Here is an 18,538-nt window from a genome sequence, read left to right as displayed (position 1 = left end):
CATGGGGTGGTTTATTCAGCTTCAATTAACCAAGAAGGTCCTGCTGAAATCCAAAATGATCACAGAGATTCCAGATCAGAAATGCTACTGAGCCCCGCTCTAATAAATTGGTATTGTTAGTGGCAAAGTGTTGAGAATAACGCATCATTTGGCAGCTACACAGCAATCTCCCCCAAGAGTCTGTAAAGACAAAACAACCGTGGATTTCACATTTATCAAGCTGCCAGAACGGCACTATAAACACAATCCAGAATAATTGGCACCCCTGGTAAAGATGTGTCAAAAGCGTTTAAATAAATTCTGCTGTTATTGCAGAAGCATAATTTCACACTAAAATGTATGAAAATCCAGTATTTAATTACATTTATTAAGTGAGGGGAAAAATGTCAAGTAATAATAGGTTTTTTATATATTTTACATAACTGTTCTTATGATCAGCAGAACGACACAAAGTCTCTCAGATTTATTTAAAATATTGCTGTGTTTGTTTATAAGACTATAGAAAGATTCCCACCTGGAAAGGTAACTTCTTCACCTCTCTGGGTGTGAAGCAGGCCCACAGCATCACCGACTCACCACTGTGCTGCAATTCAATTCAACTCAAAAATACTGTTTTTACCCCAGGGGGTAATTAAAAGTTTTTGAAATCATCTGGTATTGGACCAACCCCTTATTTTCAACATTGCAACCATTGTTTGTAATTTTCTTGATTTCCAGAACAATCTTCTTTGAACAATCATTACTAGACTTTCCAGAGTGGACCCCAGGACAGAACCAGCCTTCTTTATCGGGCTGGTTAGTCTTTTTAAGCTTCTGCCTCTGATGCTCTCGCCCTAAGAGATGATGGTGAAAAAGATGGCTGAACGCTCCATCATGCTAAGATATTCTGTTTGCGTCATATCAACCTGAACTGTTGATATGGCACAAACTGTTTGTGGCTGTAAAACCCAAACCATGTTTCATCTGGCAAAAACCATCCAGTTACTATTAAAGTCCCCGAACCAAACTCCGCACATTTATGTTTGTGAATGTAGGACAGAAAAGCAACCATTTCATCCAATGTTTGTTTTGGCAAGTTGGTGACCCCAAGAAGACACTGTGTGCTACAGGTCTCCTTTTGAATCTTTCTCTGAATGTAGTTTACTATTTTCTTGCACCAAATTCCCGAATTTAAAAGATTAACACCGTAGCCAAGAGTGGCTGAGAGGATTAGGTGTGTAATATTTCTGGCCTGTCTGCCTGCCATGTTCTCCTCCATTGCACTCACCTCTCATCAAGCTTATCTGGTTCACCTGCATGCTGCTGCGCTGAAGCGCAATCAGGCTCATGTCTCCCACCTGGTCACCAGCAGTTATATTCACTCTCAGGAGGGCAGACGGTGCCAGATTTTTGAAAGCCACCATGTGAGTAAATATCCAGCGTTCCTTCCTGACCTGACCACGATCTGAACACTTTTCTGCCCCTCGGATTTCCCTGCCTTGCCTAGCCCTCATTGGATACTCCTCTGGCCTCTGTTTCCTGGACCTGACCCTGTTTCTGCCTTCCGACCACTGCCTCTTGCCTCGCCCTTGGATTTAGTCTGCCTGTGATCGTTTGTGAGTTTGGAACCTTTTTCTGTGCCCTGACCATCGTTCTCTGCCCGACCCTCTGAAAGGAACTCTATTGGTTGCCTGTCCTTTACCCCATCCCTAATTAAAGTACTTAACTTTTATTCTGTGTCTGACTGAAATTTCGGGTCCTCAAGTTCTGATCGTTACAAGGTGCTTATCATTTCATTTATATACCTCAGGGATATAGGAAGTCAGGAATCTAAACACTCTCACCAACTTTAAGCAGTAAAGTATTTAAAAACTATCTATTTTCATGAGTAACTGACAACAGGGATTTTAATCAAAGCTGTTTTCCCTGACCTCACATTGAAGGTTTTCCAAGTCTTTCTAGAGATGGATTAATTTCAAGGTTTCCTTATTCATCCTGATGATTGGTGGTCATTAATGTGGACCATGTGTGTGTGGCGTTCAAATCTTAAAATCTAAAACAACTACCTGACATTCTCATGAAACAACATCGCTCCCTGAAGACCAAATTTGTTGTAAAAGCTTTAAACAAAACTGGAGAAACTTACGTATGCAAAGCACCTGCTTTTTAATACCATAATCTATCAGTAATACCCAACCATCCTAACTAATGCCTCAGGGCTTAACAGCTTGAACCAAGCATCTTTTAAATGAAACGCACAATATGCTGCGTCTCCAGTTATCCTGCTGACTTTCTTCAACAGCTTTCCACCCCTGACCTGCCAATAGCTGATCTGAGGCTGACTGAAGGTGCTAATATGCTGGTATCGCCTGCGTTGGATCAGTCGAGTATATGTGCTCTCTCAGCCTGTTTCACTTGGGATCAAAGGCCGTCTCATATGCACACCGAAATACTTTGTGGCGCTCAGCATGACCATCGGGCTCCCAGTGTGAAATATATCGACCCCTGACATCGACTACACGCTAATGCTAACCGTAACAACAGCTGAACACACCACCAGCGGCGTTTCATCTGCAATTAAACTCATGCAGGTGAAAAAACAGGTGCAGCATATCAGCAAAGACAAAGGCTAAGTTAAATTATTCATCAGAGATGTCCTTAAACTCCCAGACACACAAAAAAACTACATTTTCTTGTATTCAAATGTGGTTCATTATCAACATGTATAATACATTTAACATTTGGCTTTGTGTTTCTGTGTTTGGCAGGAATTACTTCAGAAATCCAAAGAAAATAAATTACATCAGAAATTCTTGCAGAAATGAGAAGCTTGGGGGAATCTGGAAATAAGCTCAAACAGTATTGTGAATTACATCAAATACCAATGAACTAAAGAAATAAAACTGAAAAATCTGTCCATTTTAAATCAGCGCCTTGGATGATCCACTCAAATACAATCAAATCACGGAAGGTGTCAAAACGCTTTAGGAAGTTGTCTCTTGCAAAGCATTCAATTTTACATAAAGCACACCTACACATTCATTAGCACTCAACACATCCTTCTCCGAGTGTAAGAATTTACATTATTCACACCGTATGGTTTTACATCCTGGCCGACAAGAAAGTTATCCTTCAAAAAGGCACCAATGCAGATAACACTCGGCTATTTAATGATGCTTCTTGTGCATGGGTTGCAGCAGGGGGCAACAGCTCGGAGTCGGCAGAAACAGCGAACGAAAAAATGGCTCCATAAATCCCATAAACAAACCCACATGTTCATGGAAACCTGACAGCAATCAAACCACAGAGCTGGTGTTAATTAATCACATCTGTTGGAGGATTTTTTATTTTTTTATTTCATATCATCTTGACAATATGTTATAAACCCATTCGGAGCATTATGTTTCATTGAGTCAATTAAATATGCAGCAGTTTAAAAATCAGGCAGCACCCCATAATCAGCTGGCGCATCACCATTTGGACTGAGGGAGCTGAGCTGGAAACGACTTGCATGTTAATACATCTGATTAGTGCGGCTGATTGCAGTCTCTTGACTCAGAAAACCGTTTAACAACTGGTGCTTTAAAAAAAAAAAAAAAATTAGGGTCCAACAACAAACGTTTTAAAAACTGAGAATTGTGACAGCATCACTGACCTGGCGTAGTTGAAATGTGGCACATTTCAAGCACTTATTTCTACTTACGACTATATGGTCTAAAGGAAATAAAATACTAAATTCATAGAAAACATTTCTTAATCAAATTTGAGGCGTTTTTTCTAGCTTCAAATTATAATTATCACCAAAATAACAAAATTAAAACCATCATTTGTCTAAATTTTTATAACTAACGTCGGCTCTAAATAATTAAGAGTGTCACTTAGCTTAAGTGCAGTCTTGTTATCAGGAACAAGGGCGTTGTACAGAGCTGCTTTTTCTCTGTTCTGTTTTAATTGAACAAAAAAAGCAGCTTTGATGGTTTGCTGAAAAGAAAAGACTTTTTGTTACCTAATTAAGGAGCCATTAAAGATTGTGTTTGGTAAATTTTATAATGAGCTTAGATCACTTCATAAATGCTGTAGTTTGAAAAGAAAAGTTTCTTTCAGATAATTAAGGCGCAAAATTTGACAGATCTACTTTTATTGTTCCTGCAGTTTACTTTTATCTGTGAACTTGAAAACATTGAAAGTTGCTTCATCAGATATGTATGTGTAAATATCTGGGAAAAAAAAAAAGAAAGGCTCACTGCAGACTGCTGGAGAGTAAAATGTCATAGTTGCAGACAAGAGGAGGATCATTAACACCTTGCAAGGCAAACTGACACTCAGCAGGAGGTGAGGTGAAAAGTGGGAAGTGTGCTCGCCATACCGAGGCTGAGGATGCTGCTACCTGGTTGACCTCTGAATAAATTCCCTACATAAAAGGATAAACAGTTCACTCTGTAACAAAATATAGTATATTTTACTCAAACCAGAGGGAGTTCCCACTGAACTGGTTCCAGCACTAAACTGGTGCTAATAGACTCTGGTATTGACTGAATCTTTGATGCACCAAAGGAATGACGCTTGATGCGAATGTTGCAGCATTAAGAGGATCAGTGTGTTCCTTCCTGTTATATACAGATGATCCCTGCTTGGTCACGGTTTAGTATTAGCAGATTTTTTCTTTTCTTATTTGTTGAAAATCCAACTATTCAGATTTTTTTCCTCAGGGCATACCAAAAAAATCTTCAAAAAATAATGCAGCCTGGAAAGTTGAAATGTCTAGGTGCAATGCTAGTGGATATGCTATTGGCTGCTGTTTGAAAAGCAACCACTCCAGGAGCATCATTCATTTTTCTTGCTGAACCTGTAGCTGTTCGTGCCAACATCGTTTCCACTATGCACATTAATAAATATTAAGGTGTATTTGATGTTTAAACTACTAAAATGGGAAGTTTTAAGAACTTTTTAACGGGTTTCAAGCATTAGCAGGTTGATTCATAAAACCCTGGAAATACTGGGTTTGACTGTATCTGAAAAAGTATTCCCACCCTTTACGGATGAGCAATAAATCAATAACTATATGTCTCTCGACAAACACATGATCAAAATCAATACTGCTGATTCAATAATTTCGCTAAACTCTGATCCAGAACAGCACAGCATTCTGGGGGATGCAGACAGAGGGAAGGCTTTAGCCACTCAACCTCTCACAGCCAAATAACTAAGATTGGTGGCATCAAATAAGTCACTCACTCTTTGGTTACCTAGCAACAACCAGTTGAGTTACTTGTGGTAACCTAGCAACAACCTGTTGAGTAACTTAAGCAGAAGCAGTTTCAAGGTTTACCACGGTGCCTCATAACTTCGTAAAATTAAAAAAAATTTAAAAAATCTAAAAAACGATGTGGAGTGAAAGGAGATAATTAGCACAACAGCTCGAGAGGAAACTGGATAAAAGGCTAAGTCACCAGTTTGGCAGTATTCCAAACTGCTAATATCAATAATTATCAATATCAACTTATATGAGACCTTTATATTGTGATGTGTTTTTTTTAGCCACATAGTCCAGCCCCTACACCCTTTAGACTTTTTCACATTTCTTCATGTCAGAACCACAAACTTCAGAGTATTTTGTTGCAAATCCTTGCAGTAGCTCAGCACAAAGTAGCCCCAAAATGTGAAGTTGTAGAAATACAGCCAAATAAAAATGTTGGTATGCATATGTATTCAGACCACATTTCTGCTAAGTTTCCAAAGCACAAAAACACTTAAAAATAAGTGACAGATTTAGCCTCCCATCCTCCTGAGTCACTGTGTCAACCCCGCTTAATTAGAAAAAGTGATTTAAGGCTATTTCTGCCTGCGAGCTAACTTTCCCATGCAGCTTCTTGTGGAACAGAAGAAAGGAGCGAGGCTGGCCAGACCAACTGGAGCTCGAGACACGATGGGCATGGTGACATAAGCTAACCCTGTGGTAAGATTCAAAAGGCTGACATGGATGTAATGAGCAGTCATGCCACCATGAAAACAACACGCAAGGCTTCCCAGAATGCCTTTCTCCATCTCCGCTACATTCTCTTGGGAATGAGTCCTGAACTGACCTGAGATCAAGCTTATCAGAGTTTGTCACTCCGGCAGCCGCACGAGGCAGCAGCAATCTGACTGCTGCCGCGACGCGAGCCTCAGCCGGCAGCCTGATTAGAGCGAGCCAGGTTAAGACTGATTAGCTGAGCCTCAGACCGCGTTACATTCACACCGGCAGAAAACTGACCTTTTCCACTAATGCTAATGCACAACACCACCAGCGTGTGTTTTGTTGCCATCTGGCAAATATGTAGCAAAAAGCTGAACAAATACAAATTCACTAGATGGTTACAGTAAATGTACAAATATACAAATGATCACGCTTCTACCTCAGATCACACACATTACACACATCGCCTTTATCTCCTTGCAATCCAGTCTTAATGACTCCATTAACGAAGAGGCCATTAGCAGCATTCACTTTATGGCCAGCCAAACAGCCCAGCCGGGAGAACATTATGGAAAGGGCATGTGTGTCCTAATGTCCACTTCTTGTGACTCGGCTCGTACACACGCACTCCGTCTTTCCCCTCAAGGCCGGCCGGCCCGAAGCAAGCAGGACTGAACAAAGGAGAGTCATTTTCATTTGCGCAACGTGGGGCAAAGGTTTAGCGCAGACTGCTTTGTGCTGGTGGTCCATCAACGGAGGAAACTTAAGTGCTGTTAGGAGTTTGAGCAGATCTCATATCCCTAAATTAGCTCATTGTTGGAGCAGAGGCTGAGTCACGGGTTGCAGCAGCAAAAGCTCGTCACACTCCCAAGTTGATGACAAAATGATAGATTTCGTGTTGATAACATAATAATTATTTACTTCAGCAAAATGCTTTAGAAATGCTTTTAGGAGAAGCATATCCTGTTTTGCTAGATGCAGCAGCTGCTTTCAGGGCCCGGTTAAATGACTGGATCAGTGATCTGAAAGGATCCGAGCAGAACAAACTAGGGTAATGAGAGGCTCTAAAATTCAGGGTAAATTGTTATTTCATGAACCATGTGAATTTATGGCACAGTTTAGAGCAAGTCGAGAGGAAAAACTGAAGTAATCTTTCAGCGCAATATATTTCTGCTCGTATAAGACTTTAAAAATAAAACGCCATTTGATTTAAGCACACTGCTGCTTATTTGTTCCACTTACATGTTGCATTCCTGGAATTCAACATGAATCCTCATTGAATGGATGTCACTGAGGCAAATACAACTAAAAAAAAACCCTCTAGAAATTTGGTTATAGTGTTAGGGTTAGGGATAGGGTTAGTTATATAACCCTAACCCTCCAGCTGCTAGATAGGATCAGAACATGAGGATGGAGAGACCAGCAAGTGTTGAGTCAGAGAAGGCCAGGTAGGGAAGTAAGTATTGCTTTTAAGGGCCAGGTGTATTTGGCTAACTATATTTCTCCTAGTCAGTTTATTTATTAGTTTTAAAACTAATGCATGCTTATGAGTTAGTAATGGTACATTGTAATAAAAATACAAAAATTACCACCAACATCCTGGCAGAAGTCCTAAACAAGTTTATATCCAAACTTTTTTTTTTTTTTTTGCATCTGGAACACATTAAAAGCGAATTACCAAATTTTCTTTATTCCCTGTTATGTTAACGTTCAGTTATTTCTCCCTTTTTCATCCTCACTGCAGCTGGAGCTGAACTGGAGTTCTGTTTGGCTTTAGTGGCTTCTTGGATGGAGACATCGGCTGAGCTAAAGCGGCTAACAACGCAACATTTTCCCTCTCCTGTCATAAACTTTGCTTTTCTTCAACCTGGAAAATACTCCTACATCAGTATGATGTTGATGATGATGATCCTCTCTAGCAGCTGGAGGAATCAGTAATACCTACAAGCCTGTCCTGCTTCAGCTGCACTCTGCTGGTCATATTAAATCTAATTCAAAATAAAACTAAGTACAAGACACATACACACCAAATAATAAAAAACACAGAAATTATATGAATGTCCTCCTTTGGCCTGTGACCTACCAGCTTAGTTTTACATTTTACATCTGGAAGAAAATGTATATATTTAAGAGTTACGTTGCCTCCCCTCATCGACAGCACTGATTATGTGCTTGGTAAATAAATCATCTGCACAGTCACTTGACGTGTGGTGCAGATTAACGTGGACCTGATAACATTGGTGCAACGATCCGCTGTTTTCCCATTTTAGCTTCAATGCTAGTTAATACACACACACACACAGAGGATTGCGCAACAGTTTTTTAACACATATTTCCTCCAGATATATTTGGTATTTTCCACGCTTAATGCCACTCGACAGAGGTGCGCTGGATAACGAATTCAACATTAAGACAAGCGAATATTACACAAACCCAGTTTATGCATTTTACCTAGTGCTAACATTAGCTAGCACAGTATGCTACCGGGGATCGCGGCAGACAAAATATGTGACTGTCGTCATAAGTTGAGTAAGATTTCTTCTTTGAAACAGGGTGGACACTTTAGAAGCTGCTAAACGGTGTAATTTTGTGAAGATTACTTACCATTCACATTCTGTGTCCCGTCACCGAAGCCCTGCAGTTCGGGACAGAGTTCTGAGATCTCAGGGAGTCGGAGCTTTAGTCAGCGCTATCCAATCGGAACACGTCTTACATTGCTCGTCCTTAAGCCCCGCCCCGGATGTTCATGTGAGATTCGCAAGCAAAAATCGTTGAGTTCAATCAAAAAACAGGAACTTAAAAAAAAACTTAGAATCAACCAAAAAATGTTGATATGCAAAAATAAAAGTTTCAAACAAAACTTAATGATTTCAAATTTAAAAAAATTTTTTTAAAGCAAATCTTTTTGTTTAAAAAAAATCCAAAAGTTTTGAAGTTTTGATTACAACTCTATGTTTTTGTTTGACATGATTTTTTTTTTTTTTTTTTTTGTTTCAATACTACGTTTTTGGTTTGACGTGATTTTTTTTTTCTTTTATTGAATTGTGAAACAAATCTAACTCTGTACAGAACTGATGACCTTGTTTAGCAAATGCGGTGACGTCATAGAAAATAAAAACGTCTTGAAAAATTAGAGAAAAATGAACAGACAGAAATGTAACCCCAAAAGAATATAAAGATTACGTATTAAATTGAAGATTATAGACCGCAATAATATTGCGGCCTTTAATCGTGTAAGGCTCTCATAATTTAATATTATAGCAGAAAGACGTTAAGTATTCAATTATGCCATATGAGCTGACCAGTTCATTATTAAGAATGCAAAACATATTGCGAGGGAATGCAATACTTTTGTGAGATAAAGGAAAGGAAAAAAAATCCCCTAAAAGACATCTATGCAGCAGCAAGACAGAATAAAATTACACTTCTTTGCTCTGCTAGACACTCAAAGTACACAAAACATGTATATAAGGGCTAAAGAAAAGTGGATTTTGCATGATTTGTCCATTTAAATCAAAGCATATTGGTGTGTTAGAGAGGCAGAATAGTCTAAATTTAAAAATTACTGTTAATCCGAGGAACAACAGCTCATAAATTTTGGTCTCTAGATGTACAAAACTGGTGAAGGGGGACTAATAAAAATGTGGAAAATCTAAAAAGTTCTGAATATAGCATCTGAAAAAACAGACAGAAAGTAAAATCTGTGTTTCATAACTTACTGATTTCATTGTGTGGCCTCAGCTCTCCAACGTTTTTTCTCATCCTGACACACCATCACGTGGTAAATGTGTCTTTTCAATTGCTCCTCCAAGCTAATCTTTAGCTCTGCAGGCAAATGGTTGCTCCTACTGAGAGAAGAGTGGAAATACCTCATACCTCTTAGGAGGGGGGCTGAGCCCAGGCCAGTCTTTATATTAGCTCTCTACTCCGGGAGCCATGGGCAACAGAGAGACGTTCTCCACCTCTGCTGAGACAAACTGGACGGTGGTACCTGCTGCCCGCTTGTTTTTTACCCCTGCTCTCCCATGGGGTGGAAGACTATTTATCTGCTGGTGGGAGAACATGTATCAATGTGCAACATAGCTTGGGATTTGAGCTTTTATTACGATTCAAACTGCAAGGTCAACTTCGCATGAATTTGTGTCAAAGCTGTCAAGCAGAGAAACATAAAACAAAAAGCCCACACAGAGGAAGAAGAGTAAACAACGGGGCTTAGGGGCCAGATGTCTGGCTGTTTTTTTATGCTTTTACATGTACAGTCAAGTAATATGCAGCGTTTGGATCTGAAAGCGCATTATTAGAGACAAGAAGAGATAAGTGAGTTGTTGTTGCATGATGGCACATAATGACATTTGTGGAGAAAACTTATTTTTTCCCTCTGTATCTTTGTCTGCATGGCTACTCTTCAGATAAAAAGTGAAACCAGCTCTCGTCTGAAGCTCAGGCCCTTGTGTCAGTGTAATGTAGTCGGATCTGTCATGCCTTTGATGCCATCGTATGCCACTCCTCCTCTCTTCTCTGGGCTTTCTGACAGTGACAAAGGGGATCGGCAGCAGCGTGTTATCAGTGTGCAGCTGCAGTAATCGTATTATTTAGTTAAGCTTAATTCTGAGAGGCTGACCAACAGCATGAACAAAGCGAGGCCTTGCTAAGCCCATCAGAGTGCTCCCATGGAGCAGAGGTCTTTTCCTGCCTTGCGGCCTCTCTGTACCCATGCTCTCCCATTTTCCACGCTGTTTCCCGCTGCCCTCCTCTGCGTCTGCCTCTCTGTTGCTTTCTCCCTCGCGCTCGCTCTCTTCCTCCTCTTGTTTTTCTGTATCCAGGATAGTTTTTCACTCCCCCCAACCTCATTTTCCTTCCATCTTCATCCCCTTTAAATCTTTCCTTTCTGAAATGCTCAGCACTGGGAGTTTGTATAACGGTGTTATTCACAGTTCATTGGTCTGTTTGAAGGTACTATCTTGATTGAGGGCTTGATGATTGTGCGCGTGCATAAAGAGGTGACCATGGAGATAGATGAGCTTACTAATATGCAGGACATTGCAGGGGCTGTAGATAAGTGTTGAGCTTCATTCAAGCAGCTCATTTGGGGATTGGGAGGATTGGAAATTATATGGAGCCGTTGTGCAATACTATTAATTCATTGTCGTCCGTGTACTTCTAAACATCTTGTTAAGCTAAAACCAAAACGTTAAATGTATTCTATTGGTATTGTAGGTGATAAACTACCACAGATTAGTATGCATGTGCATTCAGCCCTGCTGCTTTTCTTGAGGAGACTGAAATTCTTCTGAGCAAAAAGGTTCAGCCTCTATAGGGTAGAGTTTCTAACTAGGAATGCACCAATATATTGGGCCGATATCAATATCCAATATAACTAATATTTCTGTGGTATATTTTATGTGTATATTTCACTATCACTTTGACACCTTAAAGAGGCAGTATTGTGTACTTTATAGGTAAATAGTGTCGTTTTATAGCATAATTAAGTAACTGTCACCTTCAGTTGTTATAAAATGCTCTCTATATAAAATATGACTGAAAAGAAATCTGACTTCATAATTTAGCATCTTGAAATTGGGCCTCTGTCTCTTTAAGAAGCTCCTGCTCCATTCCTCCTTCAGGAAGTCATAGCAACAATATTCATCTATTGAGCCTTTGACAAAGTCCTCGGGAGCTTTTTCAATGGGAAGCAGTTCCTATGATAAGATTATTAGATGTGAAACTCCACCAGGTGCTAAATTTCTTGTCTTGATAAGAATTTTGATTTTTAGTTGTCACGATACACTGTCTGTATTGTCTGAATTATTATTGTTACCCTTTTCTCTGCTTTTTGATCAATGAGAGTATCAATAAATATCAATAAAGTTGAACATATGATATATGTGTGCAGTTCAGTGGTACAAATCACATATTTTTATGTGGCTGGGGTCCTAAAGAAGTGCATTACAAGTGGGAATGTTTCTGAAGAGCAGTATTTGTGTTTGTGGGGCTATGATTGCTGTGACACACCGTCTCAGTCATACAGCAACCTAAAAGAGAAGCAATAAATAGTCTTTATTTATCTATATCACAATGGTACCACAGAATACCAGGATAAAATCTTGAGTACATATCGACCATCCCACTCTTGTATGTTTTTTTTATTAATACCGTCCTCGCCCTCCGTTTAAATGGACAGCCATGTCTTTTTAGGTTTGAATGCTCTTTTTGTGTGCAAAACTTGTTATATCCTGCTTTAAACTTCACAACAACTTTCTCCCTGATCGTTTCTGCTTCTTCTTGATGCTGTTTTCTATTAAACCTTTATTTTATCAGGATAAAAACCCATTGAGATTAAAAACCTGCTTTTAAAGGGAATCCTGGCCAAGAGCAGCAACAAATACGGTAATGTCCTCTGACAAACATCTGAGGCATTCACAGAAAAGATGCATTTAAACTGAGATTAAATTACATACAAGTGGACTCTGTTTACTAATTACCCATCACATCCAACCTCAGTAAAATGCATTGAAGATTGTGGCTACAACATAGCAGAATCTGGACAGGTTCGATGGATATACACATCTCTGCAAGGCATTGGATGTTAAATGCAGGTAATAAAGAAGTCAAGGAGTCATTCTCAGTAGCTGATGCATCCAGTTTCCATTCGACCCTCAGCAGTGTTAAAACATTAAAACAGAAGTGAAAAATATGCAAAAAAAATTCTCATTAATTAGCTCAAATTAACCCTGGGGGTTCACACAACCAAGGGAAAGCACCCCATGTACCTTATTCTGACACTGACTCTCTTGCAAGCTTGGATCTGAGATCAAACTCATATTTGGCAGACTCTCACACACACATGCACGCACACACGCACGCATACACACCCACACACACACACGCTCTCCGCCCGAAGCAGAGGAAGCACAGAAAAGCAAATCCGCTGTGAAGGAACCATAAAACCAAACGCTGCAGCAAGACAGACCACTCCTGCGCCTCACAATATATGAGCTTAATGAATGTTAATGACCTGTAGCGAGCATGTGAAGACATACATTCACAGACAGATAGAAAGAGGCTTTACTTACAGAATGATTCAGACAGTTTCAGAGGGGCCGTGCCATACTATAGCTGTAGTGGTGAGTCAACGAGGGCGCTAGGATCCGACGGCACAGAGTTCCTGCACCTCAGCCGGCGGGTGACGGGGGGACGGAGGCTGGCGGGGGGAGCTAGAGGAGTTTGTCACTGGAGGGGAGGATGTGTGGAGGAAATCTGGAGCAAGCCAGTGTTTAAAACTCAGAGGAAAAGGTAATCCATGTAGAGGAACAGTCGATGAGAGGGGAGATTCAGTTCTTGAGTACAAACAGAATGAGGGATTGATTTGGTGGGTGTTTTTCTTCTTTCGCTTTACTCAGAGAAAAAATAACAAGAGGCCATCTCGACAAACTGGAAAAGCAGGGGGTGAAAAATCAGTCAATGAGAAAGGCTCCATCTTTTCCCTTTCTTGTGGTTGTTGTTGTTGTTGTTGTTGTTGTTGTTGTTGTGGTCTTATTCTGCTCTCCTCTGTCTCGCTTGCACCCAGGGACTGCAGAGGGCTTATAGGAGGAGTAACGCCGGCGTCAGAAAATCAATCCCTGTGCCAAACGACGAGCGAGCATAAAGGAGTAAATGACAAGCAGATGAAGGGGAGGATTTCTGACACCTGCTCTCTCGCTCCGCTTCTGTCTGCCTCCCACCCTCTCTCTCTTTCCAACCTGGATTTCCTTTTTAGTAACAACCCTCCCTTTGCTGTATGTTGGGCTTTCTTCAGTGCAACGGTACTGACTTAGATGGATCCTAAAGGAGCCACAAACACGAGGATGCTCCTCTTCGCTTCTTCTTACCTCCTCTGAAAACAGTGAGTGGAATGACAATGAAATGCAGAACGTCGGCTCTGCCAGCTCTGGATGTCTGCTGCCTTTTTTTTTTTTTTTTGCCTGACACTTCGGCTGTGTAGCTGTCTTCCTCTCAGTCTCAGAGCTTCTCTGTCAGTCCTTACAGGTGTCTGTTTACCGGGCCATGGTTTAGTTCAAACACCAACACGCAGAGACAGCAGCTTCAGACCAGACAGTGAACTCAAGCCCCCCCTCTGGCTGAAATCCTGACCCCTCCCCTGCCCATGGCGTTAACTACCCTCCAACACACCCCAGACGAATTACAGGAGGTCTAAAAAAAGGGACGCTGGACAATCCTAGTTAATTCTGGGGTTTTTTTCTCGCTCTCTCTTCTGTCTGTCTCCTTTCGTGTTATTTTCTCCACCTGTCCTTCTGTTTTCTGCTCCCCCACCCTCCTCCTCCTTTGCTCTGTGGCTGTCTCCTTATTCGTTATCTATTCTGGACAGTCTGTCCCTCTTCCCTCTCCGTCACTGAGGGAGGATGAAGAAGAATGGTGCTGCTTCATAATATATTTCTCTGCAATGTGAGAGAAGGGACAGGGAATTTCAGGTACAGAAGCTGCTCCTTTGAAAAAAAAAAAAAAGTAAAAATAAAAACTAGCCTCCCAGGGGGGGGTGATTTTCAATTACTCGCCTTTGCCCACAAACTTATGTGGAAAAAGTGACCCGGCACTGAGGTGCGCCCCAAAAGTGTCGTAATCTCAATGAAATATCCGGCCAATAAATCCGTACACGTCCAAAAGCTCCGTACCGCTGCTCAAGCATCACCGCATCATATTTCATTTCACATGAAGTTCAAGCAGCTTAATTGCTCGACGCACTGACTGGTGGCTGGTGGCACGTCGACTCCTCCGAGGCCTGCTTATCTCTGCTTCCTGCAGTCGGCTCCAGGCAAACCCCAACCTCAATTCTGCAGGCTCAGCGCTGGCTGCAGCGGACGGCTGGAGATGCTGGAGATGGTCAGGTGTGGAAAGCTGGCTGCTGAAGGGAACGTGTTGGCCATTCGGCGACCACCGCTCCCAGGCTTCGGGCCTAGAAAGGAGAGGAAGAGGAGAGGTAAAAGTACAAGAGAAGAGGAGTGAGAGTGCATGAAAGGTTAGCTTGACGACATTTGTGTCACTCTGTCTTATCGCGCATGTCATTCTCCTGCCTGTCACACTCCTCCCTAGCTGTCGTCCTGCTGTCTATTCTGTCCTTGTCACTCTTTCTCCGACTCTGCTGCTTGTTTGCTCCTTAGTCCTCGGCACTCGCGTTAAGATTTGATCCTTTCGCTCCCCTAACAAGCTCATCTTCACACAGTCTCCACATGACATGTCTTCTATTCCCCCTGTGCAATTTAATAACGACACCTTTACTGCTTTCATTCAATTCGTTCTGCTGTCTTCTTCCTCCTCAAGTCTTTGCGTCAGGTGAAGCATGGCGACGCCGAGTTTTAGCAGGAGTGAAACGCAGATTTATTTAAAGTGTTGTGGTTGATCCCGACTTCAACTTAAAAAAAACTTTAAAAACTTAAGTTCCCAACTTAAAAAAAAAAATCTATGTTGAGCGTCTGCAGATCCAAAAACGCAAAGTCTTAACGACGTTCTGCGCTTAAATAATATAACTTCACTGTTGAGCTGAAAAAAATGTATTCTCATTATAATCAAACCTTGAGTTTAAAATACTGTGGTTTCAAAATATCACAGCTTTCACACAAAAATACAAAACAGATGTTTAACATGATCCAGCTGCTTTGAACAGGAAACCGTAAACTAATCCCTCTGCTGCCAAAATAATGCAACATATTGATTATTACAATTAAAACAGTCTTACCTTTAACACTTATTTAAAGTTAATGTGAACTTTATATGTAAACTTAAGCAAAACCACAATATAAACTCATTTGCTTTATATATTCTTTATATTAAATAACACAACTATAACAATCTGCTGATGGTAAATTAGTTGAAATATATTTTAAGGTAGAGCTTGCTTTTTGTAGTCTTATGAAGGTTTTAATAATAGTAGTAATAATAATTGTATTTGTATAGCTCTTTACAGTTGCCAGTAGATAGAGCAAAGCACTCTTCAGTGGGTAAAATAAGATAAAACATAAAAAACACAAGACATAAAACAGGATGTTGCTGTGAAGAGGCTGTTTGGTGCTCAGTCGGTTTCCACTCTATGATTGTTGAGTTTTTCCACAACTATTGATATTTCTGAAATGCCAAACTTGTATTTTTATTTTCAATGTGAGGCTAAATTTAATGTACCAAAAGTCTGCAGCAACAGGTGGGTGAGGGGCGGCGCTGTATTACTCCACACAGCCTGAGAAAACTCCATTTAAGAAACATTTTCTCTGCCATCTTATTTAGAGATTCAGGCTTTTTCTTCCGGACTGATTCCCATTTTGACCGATCCTGATTGTTTTAAATCGAACTGAAATGAATAAATCACACGATTATTTGTGGTATGTGGGATTTATGCATTAAATCACATGCATACACTCCACGCATTAAACTCTATGTCCTTCATCTGATGTTTATTACTGTCAAAAGAAGTGCGTGAAAGCATACACTGATTGATAATGCATATATAGACTAAAAATGGTGGAAATTATTAGTTTTGATGCGTTAGGTTTAGGTTTATTCAATAGATCAAGAAAAAAATCACCTCATTCCAATCTCTGCATAACTGAAGCACCAATGGCTTTATTAAAAACATTTTCAATAACAGAAAGGAAGAGTAATTATAAATTCATTTCAAATTCTAATGTTTGATTAAAGCTATTGTTTGAATGAAGAGAATTTCATTTGATTATCTGCAAAAGCAAATCAAAGAGACAATTTGAACCGTTGCTGCTGTTAGTAAACAACATGATTTCATGTGGCCAATAGGTGAACAATTCAAAGATGGTAGTTAATTGGGTAAAGAATGGCTCAAAACACAAGTCAAGAAGCATCAGAATAAACCTGATCATTAGAATGAACTTTCATTTAAATTTTGTTTAACAAAACTCATCCATCACCTGTCAAACTCAACCAAACAATTATGTAGAGCGCTACTGAAGCACAAAAATGCTCTCATATTTATTTTGGTTCTAATGCGTCACCTCATTACACAAATACACAACCGCCCCCTTCTAATGCCACCCTGGGAAACTGCCCATTCATCCCAGTTTGCTCAGCAATGGTCCATCTGGACCAGAACCCTGCAACCTGCAGCCCCAGTCCCTCCAAATAATATTTTTAAAAATGGATAATAATAATAAGTATTTAGCTTTTTTTTGTGGAATATTTTAACTACAATTCCAAAACAGTCTTACATTAAAAGTACCAGCAACATGTTTTTACAGATATTTTCTCATAATTATAAGCATGTTCTTTTATTTTCATTTTAAAAAAAATACATCCCACAAAATAAAATGTATCCATCTTCTTTTTGCAAAAGTTTTCTGATTTTCTCTGTTTCAAAACTTCAATTATAATAAGTTTTTTCAAAAGGTCAGGTAACACCATCAACTCTGAACCAGAATTAGGAGGCGACAGTGAGGGTAAAACTTATTTTTTGGATTGTAAAGGTTGCAGACCTTTAATCTAGATATATGCAGATGAGACCCTGATTTTGGTTTTACCTTAAAGAAATTTGGATTTCTTGCCATCGCCTTCGACTTTTTTAAAAATCACACCCTCTTTTGTTAAATAGACAAGACAATTAGCATGATTCAAAAATAGCAGCAAGGTGTCAAATCTTCCCTAACAGGTTGTCTTGTCTCTCTGTTACTATGCAACAGTTAGCACCTGTTGAATATGAATTATTGAATCCTGAGAAAAACTCCCTGTGCTCACAGTTTCGGGACTGGTCTCCTCTTCAGTCGCAGAGGAAATATAGAAAGAAGCAGATCCATGCAGGAGTTATATTACCTCTTTTTACGAACTCATTAAACCGGGTGAATGACTCCTTCCTATCTGCAGAGCACAATGAAGCGACGCTTCATTTGCAATAAAGCACCAGAGCCTTTTCAGTTTATCAGCTGCAATCAATACGACTCTGCGGATAGATATGGCCCTCCTCTGACACCGTATCCTCCCAGGATCGTTTAGGACGGGAGTCTGAGTGTTCCTGCACACTTAGTTAGGTCAGGGCTCAGCGTCGGCTGTTGTGTGTCCCTCCGCTGGGAACATTTGCATGCTATGTCATTGCAGGTGTGAGGGGATGTAGATGGGTGTGAATTGGTGTGCAGAAGGTATGTCAGCGTGAAGTACAAAGATATGAGAAGAAGAAGAAGAGGAAGAAGAAGAAGAGGAAGAGGAGGAGGGGGTTCAGCGTTGCATGTGTCACATCTGTCAGGCAGGAAGCAATTAATTACACTGATCTACTTCATAACCTTTTGTTTGTTTGGGCCCAAAACACCAAAATAAAGCCAAAAAAGGTGACTGACACAAACACACACACACACGCACACACACACCAATCAGTGCTGATTGCCTGTGTCAGGATAGACTCTAACATCTCTAGTGAGCCTGAATTCAAACAGAATGTGGAGAAGAGCTTGAGGAGAGAAGGAGAGAGGGATGGAGGCGAGGAAGGGGGGGAGGGGTGACACAGCCGAGGAGGGAAGGATGGAGAGAGGGATGGAGGGAGAGAGGGATGGAGGGAGGGAATGCGGTGTGGAGTGGCATGGGGTGGGGGGGGGGGGGGAAAGG

General features: G+C 40.5%; 1 protein-coding gene across 1 annotated transcript in view; it reads right to left on the bottom strand.

Annotated features, from left to right (window-relative positions):
* The window catches only part of grik5 (glutamate receptor, ionotropic, kainate 5), a 135,764-nt gene that overhangs the window by 112,914 nt on the left and 4,312 nt on the right, over positions 1-18,538 (bottom strand). Inside the window, exon 3 of the mRNA XM_015054891.1 lies at positions 13,009-14,885. The gene's annotated coding sequence lies outside the window, so the exon portion shown is untranslated. The remainder of the gene's footprint in view (positions 1-13,008; positions 14,886-18,538) is intronic.

Source organism: Poecilia latipinna, unplaced genomic scaffold, assembly GCF_001443285.1.
Source record: "Poecilia latipinna isolate Pla-1442-1.1 unplaced genomic scaffold, P_latipinna-1.0 Scaffold1284, whole genome shotgun sequence".
In the NCBI taxonomy this organism is placed as follows: domain Eukaryota; kingdom Metazoa; phylum Chordata; class Actinopteri; order Cyprinodontiformes; family Poeciliidae; genus Poecilia; species Poecilia latipinna.
The sequence above is the reverse complement of the archived record's forward strand: the minus strand, read 5'-3'. Positions and strand labels throughout refer to the sequence as shown.